The following is a 20,646-nucleotide window of genomic DNA, read 5'->3' on the forward strand; positions in this document are numbered from 1 at the left end:
TGTTACGAGACAAAGACTTACTTTCAGCATTTTAGAAAGCTGTTCGGATGGTACATTGGTAACATCTCAGCAGGTGAAGATCCCAAATGATTCCACCTTTCAAGAGAACTTCTTTCATATGTGAATAATTCCAACACCCGTTTAATCCACCACATTATGGTGGTCAATTTGGAGCATCTGTGCTGATGAAAATGACTTCTGATTGTGCCTAAATGGCTTTTACATGTATTACTCCATGCCGATTTATTCTCCAGTTCAAAGAAAGGTAAAATATAGTCCATTTTCTGGATAGGGCTTTTTTCTTGTCTAGGTAATCAGCGTTTCTGTGTCGTGTTGAATTAGCTGGTTTGTAATCTCCAATTTAGAAACATTCCTAAATGGTTCTTGCTGGTTCGCCTTTAAAAATTAGATCAGTGGCATTTTGGGTTTATTTATAATTAGTTTTTCTGTGGTACATGTGAACATGTACCTTTGCATTAATCAGCAATCCATTGTACACATGTTGCCTCAAATAAGCCTGTACATGTGCAGAACAAAGCGTATTCTGGCCAGAGAATTTGTTAAATCCTGTGTTAGAAATGGGTTGCATGAAGCAATTACTCTTTAAAGGCAATGTCCATTAGATCTTACATTGTTCCTCGCTTCCTAAACTCTGAAATTCACCATTCAAACTCGTTTTCAATGTGCCAGCCATCTGGAAGTGAACTGAATTGCTTTCTCAGCCAAAAGCTAAACTAGAAAATGACTCTAGGATTAAGCCTTGGGTGACTACCAGATAGAATGATGCAGTCTATCTTAACTGACAGATTTAGCTGATATCACTTGAAAAAGTGGAGAGAGAAAGGTAGATTTAAATTTAATTTCCAAACTTAGTTATCTAGTATTAATTCTCACAGTCTTCCACTGGAAGATTCTTACAATCTCGCAGGCTTCTAAACAAATTGTTTTTCTGATTGCCACTGTGTAAGAATTGGAGAGAAAAAAGAAGAGAGTTTGGTGATACCTTTTAGAAATGTAGTAAAGGAATTGGTAGTGGTGTTACTCTTCAGTTAATATTTTAAATATTAAGAAATCGAATATTGCAAATTAATTATTTGTGTGCTCAATTGTTCCAGCAATTTTAAGCTGAATTTAAAGACTAACATTTTATGATGTAGTGACATCTCTAGAAGGTGTGAAAGAATCATGGAAATGGTAAAGATTTGAGGAAAAGATGAGAACAAAAATGCTCAAACAAGTATATTGGGATGATATTTTTCTTAGCTGCTGTTAGTAGTTGACTATAATGAAATTAGAACTTGGTGTCAAATATGGTTAATAGCACTTTAAGAATGTTTGCTGTGCACACTTGCATTGTCCTAGAATAATCTGAAACATCAAAAGACATGAATATCTTGGTTTCAAGTGTTGATGCTTAATTAATATCTCCAAATGTTGAGTTTTCTGTTTGTTGCCTGGAATCTTTGTACTTTTAATTGTTTTTCATGGTCTGAAATCGGTCTCCTAAGGTTATCAAGACAGTGCTTACTAAGTCTTGTAACTATAACCCATGCACTATCATGTATTTGCAATATTCACTGACAGGGACTAACGCTTGAAGGAAATGTGATGCAGATCTCAATTACAATTTGGGTTTCTACTGTTTTGAAAAACGGTGCTGCTTTAACAAACATGCCAAGAACTCTTGCTAAAAATTAACTACCAACCATACTACACAAATGGGAGTCAGTCCTTCAAAAAAGGGAAAAAGAAGACAAAGAAATACATTTAAGTACAAAAAGAAATCACAAATTGTGTATAATTTGACATTTTCTACTGTGACGTGATGATTTAGCAAACTACATTTTTTGCAGTGAAACCACAATGAATTGGAAAAGTATTTTAAAACACTGATCTGTTTTCATTTTTAAAACCCTACAATTCATCACCACCTGCAGCATTCTTTTACTGGTCATGGTACGTTTGTTTCAGTCTCAGCATTTGGCGAGTTAAAACAAAATGATGCATTTTGTTATGGTCAATATGTTAACTGAGGTCAGGAAGCTCCACTGCTTCCACTTTGTCTGAAGTAGTTACTAGGCTGCTTGAGTAGTAGACAAAAGAACATGGCCATAGTGTTTTTTAAATGTGTAAAGTCAGATGAAAAGTTAAATATATAATTTTATGAGGGGAAAGTCCATGAAGAAACAGAATTTCTTTGAATCTTTAATCACACTTGTTCTAGGTTGCTTCCATTACACTTCTCAGAGTGCTGTCCTACTAGAAAGCTTAGACAGGCCTTTAAATCAGTCTTTCAACCAGCTGGTAGACCCTGTATACTGTTTTGAGCTTATTATTTGAAGCCATGTATGTTACCTTCCCTGTTAAATTCAGCAGTCTGCTGAATTTAAAATTACCATGGATGTAATTTTATTTCTAAGATTTGAACAATATGATTTGTTTGTCTAAAAGATGGCTCTTTGCTGATCTTCAAAATTTTGAAGCCAACCTTTAGTTAGGCTTCTTCTTAACCCAGTAATTTGTCTGACTGAAGCAGTTTTGCAGCTTGTATTTTTGCAGTAGACTGTAACACATTGTCCTGCTTGTTCATTCTGCTGTCTGGTTTACTGATGCATCTGTTCAACTGTCAATGGCAATTGCATATTATTTGCATTAAGAGGATGAAAACACTCTTAGTATATACTGCCTTAAGTACTAGGAAATGTTCTACCTTTCAAGTCCCCTTTTGACTTCTCAGTTGGGATTGGGGAATCAAGAAAATTCAAGAAAAACAGATTCAGTGATAATCAAATTGATTTAAAAATTTTTTTTCACTTTTAATATACAATGTGATGCACAAATCAGGCTCAATATAGTGCAGATATGATATGGAAGCCTCATATGTTAGGTTGCATAAAATCAATGCTCTTCAGGGTGAGAAGGATAATAAAGCAAACAAAAATAGAAGGTGGAGTAGGTGTTCATATTTAAAACTGAAATTGTACTTCCAATAATGCTAATAGGAAATGAAGCCTTAAGGGCATGTCTTGTTTAACTAAATTCAGAAAGGAAGCTTCAAAGAAGGTTTCTAGACATCTGCAGATCAGAAATTTTCTCATGAAAACAGGTTAAGTGCCAGATGAATGCAGTCTTGGTTCAGAAACCTTATCACTAATATAAAATCCTGCAATCCATTATTAAATTAAGTTATCCCAAGGTAATATATCCCAAAGACAATATTAAGTTGTCCAAGTCAGAAATCAGTTTCATCTATTGGCTGGTTTGCAACAGCTGGCTTTTTGCCTTTTCACTTTTAAAATACATGCTCATTTCTGACAGTCTTTTCATCTCTAATGTGTCTTGGTCATCTTATTTCCTTTTGCTGTAATTAAGGTAAGTTGGGTAATACTGCCCAACAGTTGTCCCTTATAATTGCTAAGGTAATAACATGTGTGATCTTATTACATCCCTTAATATAGTCCTGTATTGATTCCTATGTTATCTGAAGCTGAGCAATGGATGCAGACCTGCTGAAAGGCTGAAGATTAAATCAGAGGTCCCCAGACCTTTATCTTTCTGCTTCTATCCTCCAGTGATTCATTCCTCAACCATGACTGAGGAGTTGATGTCTTGGTGAGCATGAAGATCTGACTATCTCCTCTGTGCAATCCCTCATCTCAAACTACCATTTTTCTTTCTTTACACTGTTTTCAGGACTTTCCTTCCAGGATGCTAGCCATATCTCTGTCTCAAGAGTAGCTGCTAAAACACCCCTAATTCCTGGATGCTGATTTGGGCATTTGGCTATATAGTGTACTCTACCTTACACATTTGGCCATATTGCATAATCATCCTTAACTGAAAACACATTTAGTTTTTCTGAAACTGAATGTTTCTTATAGACCAGTGAGGTTTAAACAGAAGACCAAATAATATCTCTACACAGTTATATTTACTTCAGTTTTGCTAAAGGCATTATAGATACCTCAGTACAGATTAGCAGGTAGGTTAATCTGGTTTACTGGAATAAAAGTTTGTCAAGTCATCTCTTTCACAACTATTGGCATATGGAAACAATTACAATTTTGTTTAATCTCAAAACATCTATTTGATAAAAATAGAAGTATTTGTATTCTTGTGGATCTTCACTTACCCAGTTATGGATATTTCCCTGAATGACTTTGTTTCATACAAATAGGTGAATACTGTATCAATCTTACTTTTGTGTCATCTGAAAACAGTGGAAAGTTGAAGAAATCAATTATTCTGGATCCTCTTTTTTATACTTGGAATTAATTTATTGGGCATTTATCACAGGGTAAAACAGTCTCGAGTCACAGAAATTCACCTAATTTAGTATATCATATAAGCTTTTAGTTGCCATTTCCAGTGTTAAAATGAGGAAAAAAAAAAAAAAGTTTGGGAAAAAAGCTCAGCTTCACACCAGAGACCTTAATATTCTTCCTCATCTCCAACGCTTCACACCACAATGAGGCAGCAGGGGGTCCTGGAGATCAATATGAGGCCTCTGCATTTCTTACTCCTTTCACTTACTCTGACACAAATTCCTTCATGAGCTGAAGACTTTAAGGGCCATCTGGCAGCTCCATCCGGGCTTCCCCTGTGAAACACAGATCTTTTTAGAGGTGCACCTCATCATGGGTCATCTTCCATGCATCTTTTCCTGCTTGGCTGTCTGCTGCCCCTAAAAGCTACCATCCTTTCTTAAATATTTTCACGGAATTGTCATATGCTCCCATGATGGGATCCAGCTTTGTCTTGTGGTGAGCTTTGTCCATGACAGAGCTGGCAGGAACTAGTGGCATCTGGAGAAGAGCACGCTTGACCTTCCTCCCACATATGTTATTCTAAAGACCCCCTAGTAGCAAAGCTTTGCCAGTTATGCCAAACACTGTATTTTAGTCAATTTATAAGGTGTGCACTACTAAAATTTTGGAATCACCTACTCCATAATGGCCACAGTCTGTAGAAGAGCAGAAAAAGCCTTGTGGCAATTAGTAAGTAATTAGAACTGTGATTCTTAGGGCGATTTTTGTTAACACACTTCTGCATTTTTAAGATTTAAATAACTTGTGCTTTCAAAGTGTCACCTCTCAGAAGAGAAACAAATAAGACTTTGTTCTCATTAATCCTCACCTCATTGACTAGCAGGGTATATCAAGCATATTAGACATTTGTTGTAGGTTATTTACTCATGCTTCTGGATGGTTTAACAAATGTAGAAAATTCTCTACTTGTATTATTACTGCAGTGTGCAGAAAGCAGTTTGTGGCAGTTGCTGCTTAATATTTTCACACATCATTCACTGTTTAAACGAATGAGGCAAACTTGATGCCTAAATATCTCATGTCACTCTTTTGTAGAATCATAGAGTGGTTTAGGTTGGAAGGGACCTCAAAGATCATCTAGTTCCAGGTCCTGTCCAAAAGGACTCTACCTGTGAACTCATGCTATCAGAGTTTTATTTTATGACTGAGGTAAAGTGAAAATCCTAACCAGTTGCTAGTTTTGCAAGGGGAAGGGGGTGAAGAGTGAAGGGTTTTTTTTTAATGTTTTTGTGTTGCAAAAAACACATCCTTGTAGATTATTTCCTATTGGGGCAGCCATTCATAGAATGTTTTTAACTGCACTTGCCATCAGGCTGCTACAGCTTTATTCCTGCATCTTCAGACTAATAATAGTCTTCTGCTGAACATTTCAGGGTATCCTAGAGCAATAAAATAAGTCCATACATTGGCCAGTGGTGCAGATAGGAGAGGCAGAATTTAGTCATTTTCATAAATGCAATTTTCCCTGTTACATGATCATTACATACACCAGTAACACCCAGAAAACCTAAAAAATTGCTTAAGTTAATGTGAGTGTATTCTTTATTTAGCCTTAGAGAGGCTGTGTTGGAGCATCCATTTTTGTTCAGGGAAGAACAGACTGGGACTTCTGGCAGTTACCTTAATTCTGTGAAGGAGTTATGTATGACAGGCAGCATAAAATGTAGGTTGATGCTTAATGTGTACAACACAAACAAGGCCAGTCAAGTCTCAGTTCTCCAAACTGTAGAATCATGTAGAATGCAAATGTATACATTGCATTTATTTGACTAGTGTGCAGAAATATAACTGATGTGCTCTATTCAAGATATGAAAAAATACTCTTAAGAATTTACTCCTTAACTCATAAAATTAATGCTACATCTTTGTTCTTTCCTCTGTTTACAGTGTAAAAGTAAGTAGATGCTGTATAAATGATGCCTGCAAAAAGCCAGATGTAGAAACATTTTCTAATGTTTATAAACTATAGCCTTCATAAAGATGATACTCTTTCTAGGGTGTTTTGCTTTTGACATATCAGCCAAAATCAAATCAGTATCACTCTCTAATACTGTTGGGTTTGTCATTAGCTTAAAAGTCTTCTCTTTTGGTTTGGATAAGCAGAAAAGTGTTAGTACAGTGGGTTTTAAATGTTACAAGCCTGGTGATATATTAGAGCACATTCTTAAGGTGAAATACTCTAAGTTAAGATGATGAACCAGTCCTAAAATCCAAACAGTTCAAGCACATTGTCTTCATTCTAGAGTGTAGCTGTAAATACATTACCCTTTGAAAAACGAAATTTTCTAAAGCCACGGAGTCCAGTGGTGCCTTTGATGGATTTTTGATTGAAAGCAGCTGAAGCTTAGTGTTATAACTATCTGTTAATTTTTCCAGTTTCTGATGTCCCGTGGATTCAGATCTCCAGTGAAATGCTGATATCTGATGAGACTGTGGTTTTATTTTTTTTCAAGTGTATTGTTTTGTGAGGAGATTATGTTAGCAGAATATTATGATTGTTTTGGTTGGTTGGATGGGTATGTTTGTTTGGTTTGTTTTGCTTATGCTTACCATTTTTAAGCAAAAGGGTTTTTTTAATTAACATTATTCTTTGGAAATATGAAAAAATGCTGTTGAATTTTTGATCTGCTGTATTTTTCTAGATGATAGAATAGAATCATAGAATGCACTGGGATGTAAGTGGCCTCTAGAGATTTAGTCCAGCCCCCTTGTAGTAAGTAGAACATCCACATCTGAATTACATTTTTCAGAACTCCATCAAGCCTGACCTTGAATGTCTCCAGGGATGGGGTCTCCACCTCCCTGGGAAATCTGTTCCAGTAGACAACTTCTTCCAGTCTAAATGTACCCTTCTCTAGTTTAAAGCCATTGCCTCTTGCATAGGGCTACACATCTTTGTAAATAGTTCCTTCCCAGCTTTCTTCTAGTCTCTCTAGAAGGCCACCCTGGTCTCCCTGGAGCCTTGACTTCTCCAGGCTGAACAACTCCAATTAATTTTTATGTTTGTCTCCCTGTGTGGGAATCTTTGGGTGGACTACAAGTATTTTCAAATCAGTTTGAGATAACAGGAGGCACAGTTCCATTCATACTGTGTGGTTAAAAATACTGCAGTCTCACAGGAGTTTTTTTAAGTGTATCTGTCAGCATTTGTAGTCACTGCTTTTTGTTTAGTAAACTATAACTTCATTATAGCAAAAACTATAACAAACTGAAAATACAGAAGTAGGGCTTTGCCCAGTATAGTCCAGTGTTCACAGTAGCATGTAAAAATAATGGTCTGGAGGGATGATTAATGTGGGAGAAAGTTTGATGATAGAAAATTGGTGTCATGATCAAATGAGAGGAGAGCTGTCAGCCCTAAAACAGTGTAAGAACACAAGTGTAATCTCTGAACTGAACTTGACATAGTTTTACCAAGTAATTATTAAGTGTGGTACTACAGTCACCTCTGAGTTCTAGAGATGCTGTGTTGCCAGGCAAGTGTGTTATCTCACTACTGCTTGTTTTAAGCATCTGTTTTTTCTTGAAGTCAGATTATGCTGTCCTCTCTTACTGGACATAAACTCCTGCTTTTCCACACTCTTCCACAAGGCAGAGGAATTCTCCCTTTTAGGAGAATTAATGAAGAAATATGTGAATTACAGTAGAGGATGGTTTGTCTCCTCATATATATGTGGTACCTTGGTGGTTCTCTCCAGCCCTACTGGATATCCTGAGGTGTACAGCCCTTTTCCAGAATACCTGAAGTGCTTGAAAGTGGGAAGCTTAAAGACATAAAGAAACCAAGCCAGGCAATAGAGCCAGTGTAACTAGAAATGCCTGAGAGGCAGGAAGAAAATAATGAGGAAAAATGTCAGGTGCTACAGAAAGAAAACTTTCTCCTGCCATCCTCCACAGATTTGGTAGCAAACTCTTTCCTGCTACCTGCAAAGTTGAATTATAAATATCTGGGATATGAGGAAGTGAACAGCTGTGCCACTGAAAGTAAAACTTGTGATTCTCTCATATGTTTTTGCAATACTTACATTGTTAAAGTTAACAAAAACTTATTCAAAATGTAAATCAATAACCTATAGAGGAGAGCAAGGTAATCCACTTCATTGCTGAGTAATGTACCATACACAATTACTAGGTATGAAGGGCAACCTTTCCCGCGCAGAAGATAGATGAGAGCCATTGCAGCACAAAAAAAGAGGCAGCACATTAGTTGGAGCTCTTAGTTCTTGCTTACCCTCCTTTCTTCCACTACATCCCTGTAGTGTACTTTCTGCATCTGCACATGTCTGGCTCCTCGGAAGACCCATCAGCACTCATACTAAAGGCTAATTCTTTGCCATTTCTAAGTGTGTGCAGCAAAACCTGTTGCTACACTTTGATATATATGCTTGATATATATATGCTTAGGAATGGAAAGATGAATGTTCTTCATTCCTGGGTTTTTTTTGTTTTTGTTTTTGTTTTTTTTTATATTTAGTATTAAAACATTGTGGGAAAATGTTCTACTTCTTCTAAACCAAATTGCTTAAAATGGCACCACTAGTTCTGAGCAGTCTCTTGTACATCTGTACTAACCTAAGGAATTCAGTAACAATAAAACACATTTTCAAAATCACTCAGATGATTTTGACCAGAAGGCCAAAAATATGAGAGACTACAGCAGCTTCCAAAGCACTTTAGTATGTTTTATGGCTGCCCACTGTTTTTTGTCTATGTACTTTAAATCAAAGTCACTTTGCAAATTAATTGATTCTGGTGATCTCAAGTTAGTGTTATAAAATGGTACGTATTCTGGCACAGTTAAGTGTCCTGGAGTCCTGGATACCCCAAAATTCCTTTCACTCCATGGTTTGAATGGGGGAGGAAAGGCACAAAAAACCTATTTCCCTCCCAGATCGTCCCTCCTTTGGACTGCTCCCCACTGTAAGCACCTCTTGTGCAAGCTTAATAGGCCTAATGAGCCTCCCACATCTTTTGAAAGAGAGAGAGCTGACAAGCATTTGGACAACCCTTTCTCTCAGACAGCCTAGCTCACCTGTGAGTAAGCTTTCTGCTCAGCCTGATTAATAGTGGGGAGAAGCTGTGTTTATAGCTTAGCCTTTTCCATTTCCTCACTTCTAAAATAGCCAAATTTATCTATAGTATCCTTTGTAAGATATTCTCAATGAAACTGACTCTGCTAATTAAACTACATTAATTTCTGTATATAGTTTTGGGGGCAGGTTTCAGGAAAATAATTCTATTTTTATATATATTCCTGACTCAGACTCATTAATTCCCTGCCTCCACAACATTAAGAGTTATGTCTGACTTACATTAAGTAGTTATGTCTGAGTGAAGAAGGCTGATGTTTGCTCAGACAGCAAGGAAATTTCCCAATGTCTGTAATTTCTCACTTTAACAGAAGGTACCAGCTTCCAAACTACCAGGATTCCTCTGTGATGATTGTTCAGGAACAGCTTGTATGAGAATATCTGTTGATAACTTTTACAAAATATATCAGCTTATTAGACTTTTTTTTTTCCACTGGTGTGTTATACTCCCAATTTCTGTTTCTATTGGGGATGGTTATGCAGAATACCACCTGTTGTTCCCAGTTGTGTGAAAGGTTTTAAGCTTCTCGTTAGTTACAACACCTTTCCTGTGAATATCATTCCAACAGAGTAATCTAGCCAAAGGGATACAAAGGTCTCACCAGGAGAAAGACATGACAGAACACTGAGATCTAGCTATGTATATATAAGCAATTATCCATAGCTACTCACTATTTCAAAATAATTGGATCAACAGTGTGCTTGCTTTAAGAGCAGAATAACTTACTGCTAGGTTTTGGCCACACATTCGCTCCTGTTGTAAGCAAGGCACAAGTCTCTTATATAATGAAAGCATAGAGCAAGCTTTCTTGGGAGTGTTATTTGTTTATCTAGTGTGGTATCTGTTGTTATTATAGATTACTTCAAACGTATGCTTTATCCTTTTTTTTGTTTGTTTGTTTTTGCATGCTGGATCTTAAGAAATACAACTGAATATAAAATACTTTTTCAGCAATAAATAGGATTCTATGCTTGGAGATACTGATTGCTGGGCAAAAGTATGTGCTTCCATTTTATGTATAAGGTTCTGAACTCACATTCAAAATTTAGTGCTGACTCACAAATAGAGTTAAATTAAAAATCTAATAGCTTCTAAAAAATTCTGATTATGTGCTGAATGCATTCAATTAACTGAGGTGGGAAAAACATTGAGATACATTTAAAACGTTTTTTAACATGGATTAGACAGCATATCGTAAGTGCTTTAGACACTATATATCTGTTTAGGGAAGGAATAATTTATTATCTTTAGGAAGGACTAAATGCTGATTTTATGACATCATTAATAAGAATTAAAAATAGGAGACACTCCTGGGTTTGGAGAAGAGATTACAACCCAGCGTATAACAATGTGCTATACTGTTCTTTTGCCACTGCATATTTTATCATCAGGAGAAACCTAGACAGGATCTCAGATCCAAATACACTGAATTCTTTTTTGTTTTTTATTCCACTGTGTTCATACATTGCTATCCATTTGAAAAACACCAATTTTATTTGTCTCTCCATTTGTCTTCATGTTACTGTAACAGCAGGACGTAATGCCCCCTGTCCCCTACTTATATATCATGAGACCTACAGAGATTATGTGTTTTTAAAAAATCCTTCTTTTCTTCCAAAATTTTCTGTTTCTTGGAAGCACTTTCTACCTACATCTAGTGATACCTTATTGTATTCTTGACAATATTTGAAATTTAAAAATTCATGTTTCTATCTCTGTTTTTTAAAAATCAACAGCCTTAAGAATCAAAGCTAAGGTTTTGATCAGAATTTCAATGCTTGGTTTGATTCTATCCCACAGACTTTGACTCCAAGGTTCAGAGGGATTTAAGAGTAATAGGTTGTTCTTCAACATAGTCATAAAATTTGTGCTAAAATGAGAATAACTGTAATGCTGGCATGTACATTAGTTCATATTCCCTCCCCTTTTATATTTGCTCTAAAAGAAATTCAAGCCACAGAATTGAGCCCATACAAAATAATGGTGTGTGGTGCTATTTTTTTGCCATCTCATTCACAGGATGCTTATGATGCCTTTTTTTTTTTAAGTGGAATCATAGAATCATTTAGCTTGGAAAAACTTTAAGATCCAACAGATTTCAGCTGTTAACCCAGTATTGCCAAGTCCATGACTAAACCATGTTCCTAACTGCCTCTGCACATCTCTTTTGTATGCCTCTAAGGATGATGGTGTGCCTGGGAATCCTGTGCCAGTGCTTGGCAACCCTTTCAGTGAAGATTTTTTTTCCTGATGTCCAATCCAGACTTGAGGCCAGTTCTTCTTGTCCTCATGTCCTACAGTTATTACTTGAAAGAGACTGGCACCCACCTCACTGCAACTTCCTCTCAGGTAGTTGTAGGAAGCAATAAGGTCTCCCCTCAGTCTCCTTTGTCCAGACTAAACAACCCCAGTTCTTTCATCTGCTTCTCACAGGAGTTGTGCCCTAGACCCCTGACCTCCATGTCCTTGCGATGAGGCTTTTATTCAGCCAGCTGTTGACTGACACTACCAGGCAGCTTTCCAGCCACTTTTGCTGAACTCCATTGCACTGTATGGGATTATTGTGACCCAAGTGCAGGACTCAGCACTGGGCCTTGCTGAATTTTATACAAATGGCCTCAGCCCACTGATGCATCCTGTTCAGATCACTCTGTCAGTCATCCGTACCCCCAAGCAGATCAACGCTCCCACACAGCTTGGTGTCGTCTGCAGACTTAGTAAGTGTGCCCTTGATCCCCTCATGCAGAATGCTGGTAGAGATTCATTAAACAGAAATGGTCTGTTACAATGCTCTTTTCCCAAAAAGTACTTATGAAAGATTTTCTAGTTACAGCATATTATTGCCATAATAAGGTACAAATGCAACAGAGTAGCTCCAATTCTTTGGGCTGTAAGTCTCATTCTATGACTAGAATTATTCCTTTCTCTTTTCTGTGCTGTTTTAAGAATTGCATATAAATGATGGTTTTCTTCAAGATTACAAAACAAACCACAACCCCTCACCAAACAAAAAGCACTGGCATTTATTTGGAATGTGTGTGCTTCACTTCTTAAAATTTCACTCTGTGTGGTATCAGTATGAATGAATGTTTACCTTTTAGTCGGTGGCAGGTTCAATATTTCTGGATGGTTAGATAATAGCTTGTTTGTGGTTTTGTTCATTTGTGAGCTGAGTGGAAGTAAAGGTGAACAGATGAAAGAGTGCACCAAGATTTCAATATAAATCTTTTTCTGAGAAGTGGATTCCCTGCTGTCTCTCATTCTGCTGTTTGAATCAGACCAGAATATGCATAAAATGCTGATAACAGTAGAAGTGTTCTTAAAGTTGCTAGGCTTTTGTATTTATTTACACAGATGTAATTAAACAGGGTGCAGTACAGAAGAGAATTAAGTCCAGTAACCTTAAGAGCAAAATTAGTTGATGCTGCAGTAACTATTTTTAAGTAATGCAAGAACAGTGCAAACTACATGAGGAAAAATGAGGCAGCAAAGTTCCCATTTGACTTGAATAGCCTATAGCAAATTGTTAAGTCTAAAGGATACAACAGAAAAAAATGTTAATGAAACTTAGATTTGATAAATCATGCCATTAAGAAGTAGAGCTCTTAAATGAACATAACTAACAGCAATCTTAACAAAACTGTAAAGAAGTGCCTGTCATTGTGTTCATGATAACAAAGCCTCATAGCAGTAAGGCTTGTACCAAGCAGGGTACTAAGATTTTAGGTCATAAGCTTCTGTTTTAGATAGCCATGTCAGGAACTTAAGATACATTGAAGGTTGAATGCAGAATTTGCTATCCCAGTTTGGTTGTTCTGGACCTGAGTGCCCTGTCCAGAATTCAGTCTGAGAAAATTGCTCGTTGGTGCTTTCTGTCTTGTCACTAATGTGTCCATGAAGTGCAATTTCATTCCCTTTCCTTCAGAGTTTTTTATCACTGAAATCTGAGCTTAAACCATGAATGCTAATGCATTTCCCACACACACACCTTATCTGTATGAAGTTGTTAGAATACTGTATGCACTGTTGAATATTGTCAATATATGACAAGTACCAGCAGAGGCTTAGCTGGCTTTCAGATAGAAAACACACATTACCCACAGGTCACAGCATAAACATGGATATAGGAAAAACATTCTGAAGGAAAACATGAAAATTCATATATACAAGCACAATGATTTTTTTATAAAGCACATATTAACTCTCACAGTGCCATTTTGCAGTATGTACTCCTGAATGATACAAGGGCCTGAGGCAGTTTCAGGTCCTAAGTGATCTTACTATATAACTCCTACATGACAGTACTTCTATATATTAGGATTCTACAGTGATGGACATTGTCTAGTATTAAATATCAAGATGTTACAGGAAGAAAAGGGAATATGAAGCACTGCTGGCTCTCATTAACCCTTACAGAATACATATGCATGGCCCATCTCCTCAGCACTTACTGCCCTGGGAAGAACATTAAGGTGAAATGGCTGCAAGAATGGCATGATTGTACTCCACACACCTGCTCATGTGTCAGTTGTAGTTGGTATCCTGCTATGCAAAAGTGGTAAGCTTCACCAGTGGTTTCAAAGGAAAACATGTCAAAAGTTAAAACCGAATCCAGACTATCCTGTGCCTAACTTAGATTTCTGGGTGGTTTCTTCCCATGGAGTGATTGTTATCACTGCCCTTATGTTAGTGCTGCCTTGGTTGAATCTGGCAACTAAAAGGTAGGTAACAAGTTAGTAAAGAAATTTAGCTTAATACAATTTGCAGATTGTTTTGAAGTATCATTCTAGAGCAAGGGAGCAGCAGAGATCTGTTTATTACAAAACCCCTCCAGTATTCAGTTTTATTGTGTTTAAAAGAGCTGTTGCAAAAAACTGCTAGGTTTTTAATATGAGTAATTTCTCTGAGAATATACCTAGTTTATTCCTCAGTGGAAGATGAGCTAAAGGGTCCTTTTTTGCAGAATTTGTGTTGCTCGGGGTTCATAGAAAAGCCTGCCTATAAATGCACAGTCTTTAGACAGGTACACATTCTGTTTATAAGTGGGATTTTTTTTTTTTTTTTTTAGTTATTAACATGAGGTTTGGTCTATTAGAAAAGTGGTTTACAAATCTGAACTTGAGAAGATTCATAGTGTGAGCATTAAAAAGGGTGTATCATGAATCATGGAGGAAGCTGTGAGGAGAAGGGGGGGAAACTTAAAGAGAGTTTTGAAAACTGAGTGATGTTAAACAGCTATTTTGTGTTTTAACTTAAGCCTTACGGAGCTTAGGTTGAAGTCAGTATTCAGAAGTTTTGTTCTCCTTTTATTGTGAATGGAGTGTAAATATAGCACATTCCTGCAAACAAAAAGCTGCGGTTACAGGTGTGTAGGATTTGGTGGATTGTTAGAACTTTATCCAATCTCTTAGAACTGTGGAAGATAATAATTGTGGTGCTGAAGTATACACATGTTGGATTACTGTAGCTCTTACCTGTATATTGTTTATTACATTCAGTATATATTGGTACTTGAGCAGATAGTAATACAGAAGGACATACAGTTGGCTGTATTGTGGGACCTGTGTGTATTGTTTCTTTCAGAAGCAGGGTTTTTTTCATCTAATTGACCACAGATAGTAGATCACTCTCTCTGGGCACAGTAAAAGTCAGAAAACCCTAACTGACTGCAGGCTGATTGCATTTCCATTTTATGACAACTCATGTAGATTACCAGTTCTCTGAAAAATATCTCTGGAGTTTTAGAAATTTCTGATATCCAGTAATACTATTTAAAATTTACAGGCATTTTTGTGATGACTCTTCTCTATACCACTGTAGCAATCTGAAAATCAGCTGCAGAGGTAATTCCAGGCTATTGTTTATTGAGACTTTCTTCTTAGTTTTAGCAGAAGCTAAGACAGAGTAATCAACTTATTTTATGGAATTTCCAATTAATAAATTAATTCTGGTATTCCTAATTTCCTTTAATTACTGGGGAAATAACATGTTCATGGAGTGCAACTGGTGAAGTTTTAAAAAGCCCAAACTAGTTCTGTGTATTCTCTGCATATCTCTCAGGAATATTATAAAGAGAAGTTTCAGCAATATTGAAAAGAGTAAACATCAATTTTTAAAAATAAGAAAGAAATCCAGTGACCCTTAAAGAACTAAAGATAGAAATACAGTAATAAAGACACTAGAGACTTGACTCAAAAAGTCTGTTATACACCTGCTTCTTCTAATGTTGTCTTGTAGGCACATCTCTAGCAAATCTCTGTCCATATTTCCATTAACCTTCAAAAAAAGTAGCAAGACTGATTACTGCCTTGGTTTTGTTGTTTGTTTAAACATGCTTACTAGAGACATTGGATAAGAAAATAGCTATTTTTCCATAATTTCCCATCTTACTATTCGTACATTGTCTTTTTTCTTTCTGGATGTGGAAGTCAAATATAGGTCCTGCAGATCTACCGTACAGGGAAAGAAGTTTGGCACTCTCTTTCCAGGAGGCTAGTTTGACAACGATTTTAATCTCTTTATAACCCACAGTGTGCCATTAGTTGGGAAATGGAACATAAATTTGAATTAAATAAAATGCCACTCATAGTCAGGAGTCATTTGGAGCTGTTACCATTACAATAAGTTATTTTTATTACTGCATGAAAGTATTGTTTTATGAGCACACAAAAAATCCAAAGAATAAGCATATTTATAACACAGAAGTACAAAGAAAGAAAGCAGAACATTCTTTGCAAGTTCTACAAAATACAATATAATGTTTTAATGAGTAAGATAAAATGCATATTATCAAAGTTACATGACAGGTTTAGGATCTAACAGTAAGATAATTGCATTGTATAAAGACTCCTGCAAAATAATAGAATTTAAGTTCTTAACTGCTAGGTCAGATTTAAAACCGGGTCCAAATATCCTTTGTCTTTCACACAGTGTCAGGGAAATCACTTGGATGATTCCAGCGTAGTTCCACTCTTACACCTTGTTACGCCGTTGACACAATTTTGTCTGAACCACAGAGAGGTCTGCTTCCTGATTGCCATTTGTCAGCGTTAAGCCCATTCCCCTAACAGCAGTCTGAATTGATTTCTTATTTTCATGGACTATGGAAGCGGTGAAGGCCATGTATCTGTTACTGACCAGATGCAGATTGCTTTTTATCTGTCTGTGATAAATCCTTTGTCAAAGATGCATTAGCACCGCTGCTCCCATCAGAAAACTGAAACACAGAACATTTCAGTTATTAAAAGATTTTCTGGCAGGACATGGATATTTGGCGTGATTATTTGTAAGCAGAGCATGCTGCTTGAATTCCACCACCTTTTTCTGGTGATAATTGTAATATAAAAGGCTGACCCAGCACACGCAGTAGATAATTCATCACTTCAAGGTGGAAATACAGATTTTTCTAACCCACTGTCTTCCAAAAGTTCTTTCATACAGACACAGCTAAGGTCTTCTGAATTGTTCCATTTCTGGATAGAAAATAGGTGAACTTCCAAATACTTTTGCATTGTCTTACTAATAATGCCAAAGTAAAGCAAGAACGCTGGCACTGTAGTGTGTATTTATGACACCTAAATTAAAAGAATGGGAGAGCTTTTATCAAAAATTGAGAAGTAGTAGTTTAGACATACTGAAATACCTATTTTTTAATTAAATAAAACCATCCTAAAGCCTTTCTATTTAGCCAAAAAATAAAGGTTGAAAGAAAATAAATTTCCAAGATACGCTTCTAACGTTCCAAGAGTGCAAATGTGAATTGTTCAAGTGCCTTAGATCTCAGAGGGAAAAAACTAAAGGACTGTGGTGAGTAGTCCTAAAGGGCATAAAATGGGCTTGAGCATCTCCTGCTTTATTTACCTGCCTGCCTGCGTTGCATCCAGCGGCGGGAGCACAGGACAAAGGAACCCAGGCCCCCGAGTCCGGTTCAATCCGGTCGCCTGAGAGGGGAGTTTCACGGGGACCACGCGCGTGTCGCGTGCCAGGCGTGTGCCCCCCCATTCTGTGAGACCACAGCCTGTGGGCTCTGCCGTTCCTGTGTCTACTTGGGTGATTGCCAGCGGTGACTGGGTGGCCGATGAGACCACTGGCCTCGGCCATTATCCTGTAAATGGGGGTGAGCAGGTGAATAAGGGGCTTGCCTGCGCCTTAGTTCCTCGCTCACCTGCCGCTCGCCCGCCCGCCCGCCCGTCGCCTCAGCCGCCTCAGCCGCCTCAGCCAGCAGCTGATTCCACTCCGCAGCCCACCTGGAATTCACCACAGGACTTCTCTCGAATATTTTCCTGTCTATGTTTCGGACATTAGGACTAGTGAGTATTCTTAACTCTTTATTCAAGTTGCTAAAGGCTTTTAATTAACCTCACAAGCGGCGAATTAAGGACATTTTCTGAAACCTTTCAAAATTGCACTGTATAGAGACATTCTGTGAAATAGTTCTGCTAACCGCATCCAAGAACTTGTGTGGAGAGTTGTAAGTAACTTTGGGGGGGTTATTTTGTGTACATTAATTAATTATTTAATAACTTTTAAATCGGCCTCATTGCATTTTACCCCAAACTCAGATTTCAGCTAGTCCCCTTCGTAACAAGGACATCAGGAAGTTCTCCTCTGGTGACATTCACTGGTTTTAGAAGAAATAATTAGATGGCAGTGCTGCACTTCTAGAGCCTCTAGTGCCTTTTAGTGCTAGCCTTGTACTCCTTCCGCAGTACTGGTTAAAATCTTTCCCAAATACCACACATTCTGAAGTGCTACTTAAGTGTTTGAACGTTTTAGTGGGTCTTAAGTAATACCACGGTCCCTATACTGACACCCAGCCCAGGATGAATTTAACTTGGTGGTAACAGCTATGTATCTATCAGATTTCTGAATGCAGGACCCCACTCCACACTTCTCACACAATCCCCAGGTAGCTGCCAGAAGCAGGGGAAACAGAATTGCTGCACTGAGATCAGGGCTACCAAGTAATAGGCTGTAGCTGAAGCTTTTTTGGTCTATGACGTTTGACCCTTCTCATTCTGCTCAAAAGTTTTGTGGGAGTTTCAGATTTTTTGGAGGGCAAGTTTTTACTGTGTGGATCCTATCTGTTACAGGCATCAGCTCTAGAAGCACACAAGCACTGATTATTCTTCTCAGTAATTGTTCTGTTAACCATAATTTGCCATTTAACTGTGGCAACTAATGGTTACACTTAGGAGTCACAAAAGTAAAAATATTTTGGGAGCAAAACTTTGCAAATACAAAATTGTAAATATTGATATTGCAAAATCAAGAAATTACATCTGTAAAGCAGTCAAGCATTTAAATCATGTACTAATCTTTTGTACTTTACAGACAATACACGTTGGTCTTTATTACTATTATTATGGATGTTTATCTAGAAATGCAGTGGGATCATTGCTGACCTCAGGGCACCTGGCTGATGTCAGCTTCTTCCCATCTAAGACCTCAAGTCTCCACCATACATCCAGTTGAACTAGCAGTGATCTCTCTGCTGCCCATAGCAGCAGCTCAGAGTAGTTGACTGGAGCTGTCAAAGGGAAGTGAGTGGGACAGAAACTGGAATTTTTGAAGATTCCTCTCTGTTCTTCGACAGACTTTCAAAAAATTAACAAGAGAAGCTGAGATTATTTTTTTTGCTTCTTCAGAGAGTTTAAAACCAAGAAAAAAAAAAATTGTTTTGGATGCTTTTTATTTTTATTGCCCAATACTGAATAATGCTTTGTTTGTTTTTTTGCCATGTGGAAACTGAGTGACTTGATAATTATTTAGCTAAGAACAGGCACAGTAAAGTAAATCAGTTCTTAAGAGTTACCAAGAGATTGCTTACTGAAAGACCTACTGATCAGCATTACTGAAAAACCTACTGATCAGCACACCTTCAGGACTTGTCTCAGTGACTCACACCTTCTCTACACTAGCGCTGCAATCACTTTCTACCCCAGTCAAGAAGGAGACAGCAGCACTGCTCCATGTCAGCATCTCTCACTGCACAATAGGCAGAAACTGCAACATCTCCTGCATGCTGTTCTCTGTATCTTGTTTTCAAATACAGGTAATTGCAGGAGGCCTCTGCAGGTCTGGGACCTGTGAGATCTGCAGTAGGTAACTTGAGAGAATAGAGAAGAAACTGGGGCCAATTTTTTACCATGCACCTGTGACTAGACTATAACAAGTTATGAGTAGTTTCTCTGGGAGAGAAGGGCATAAAAGCAGCAGTTACACTTTAAGTTAGACCTTTGGGTTGATTTAGGTGGTTTACTAGCATGTACCTCTTTTTGTCTATTGGTCAGCATCCACTGGGATCAAAATACCTTTCTGAAAAACAGTTCTAGCTTCTTCTCTGTCTGAAAAGTGGAGATAGCTGTATTGCAGTGAATATCTCTGTTTAAGGAACTTTTCTCTGCATTCCACAGTCACATCCTGTATATCCTGGAAATAATAAACTCAAGAAAGGCATTAAGAATGGAATAGCTCCTTACTGCTTTCAGTCACCTCAGATACCATTAATTCCCAAACGCTTTCTTCACTGTTAATCTGTTACAGACAGACTCTTAAATTCAGCAGATGCTCATTTTTGTATGTAGCTCCTTTTCTGTTGTGCTTTATGATTTTTATCATGGGGTTTTTTTGACTACCAGTAAATACTCCTTGTGGCTGCTCTACGTCTCCTCATTCTCACTTCATTCATGTTTCTGTGATTTTCAAAAAGCGTCTTGGGCTTCCTCTAGTCCTTTTTCCTGACCTCTGTTTTCATCTTTCAGCAGTTCTCCTGGCCATTCCTGTTCTGTCAGTTTCATTAATGTTTATTTCTCTCTCCTGCTTTCGATTCTCTCTGCTGCCTCCCTTCTCTTGCACATGGAGCATACATGATTGTATACTTTTATTTTTTTTTCCAATAAATGCTATCAAATACACAAAATCCAGACAGAAGCAGATCATTCAGCTTTTTTTAATTTTCAGCAGCAGTACTTCCAGACTTGGCATGATTTTATTGGCTTTTAGTGTGGAGATTACAAATACAGGATATGATTCTCCTTTAATTTACACCTATTTTAATATAATTCCATTTGATTCAGTGAAGTTTTTCTTAATTACAGCAATATAATTTGAGAGGTTAATTGAATTAGGAGGTCAGAAATCTAAATCTATCTCACTCCCAATTCTTTCTAATAAAAGAGTATTTTCAGGGAGAAGTTAAATAGAAGAAATGTTACGACTTTGAAAC

General features: G+C 37.3%; 1 protein-coding gene across 20 annotated transcripts in view; it reads left to right on the plus strand.

Moving 5' to 3' along the window:
- TENM3 (teneurin transmembrane protein 3) overlaps positions 1-20,646 on the plus strand; it is a 1,288,622-nt gene that overhangs the window by 772,435 nt on the left and 495,541 nt on the right. Inside the window, exon 1 of one of the 20 annotated variants that reach the window (XM_064148907.1) lies at positions 17,640-17,728. The exons of the other annotated variants lie outside the window; for them this stretch is intronic. The gene's annotated coding sequence lies outside the window, so the exon portion shown is untranslated. Of the gene's footprint in view, positions 1-17,639; positions 17,729-20,646 lie in introns of those variants that run through there. 20 annotated transcript variants of the gene reach the window in all.

The sequence above is a fragment of the Pogoniulus pusillus genome, chromosome 9, assembly GCF_015220805.1.
Source record: "Pogoniulus pusillus isolate bPogPus1 chromosome 9, bPogPus1.pri, whole genome shotgun sequence".
NCBI classification, from domain to species: Eukaryota; Metazoa; Chordata; class Aves; order Piciformes; family Lybiidae; genus Pogoniulus; species Pogoniulus pusillus.